Source organism: Oncorhynchus kisutch, unplaced genomic scaffold, assembly GCF_002021735.2.
Source record: "Oncorhynchus kisutch isolate 150728-3 unplaced genomic scaffold, Okis_V2 scaffold1176, whole genome shotgun sequence".
Lineage (NCBI taxonomy): Eukaryota > Metazoa > Chordata > Actinopteri > Salmoniformes > Salmonidae > Oncorhynchus > Oncorhynchus kisutch.
Genome location: NW_022263121.1, coordinates 56,715 through 57,034, shown reverse-complemented (window position 1 = coordinate 57,034; position 320 = coordinate 56,715).

The window sequence follows — 320 nt, the reverse complement described above, 5'->3', positions numbered from 1 at the left end:
TTCTCTCTCTCTCTCTCTCTCTCTCTCTCTCTCTTTCTCTTCCTCTCCCTGTCTCTCTCTCTCCCTCTCTCTCTCTCTCCCTCTCTCTCTCTTTCTCTCCATCTCCCCCTCTCTCTCTCCCTCTCCCTGTCTCTCTCTCCCTCTCTCTCTTTTGTAACTCTGTTTTGTAACTTCCCTGCCCTACTCACTGGTGTAAGGCCAGAAAGTTACTTAACAGAAACTTCTCACCGTTGACAATAACAGGTTAGCATGTCTTGGGGGTAGGATATTTTTTTTAACAGCATTTCTTGCCCACCCACTTTTAACCCCACCACCAATTT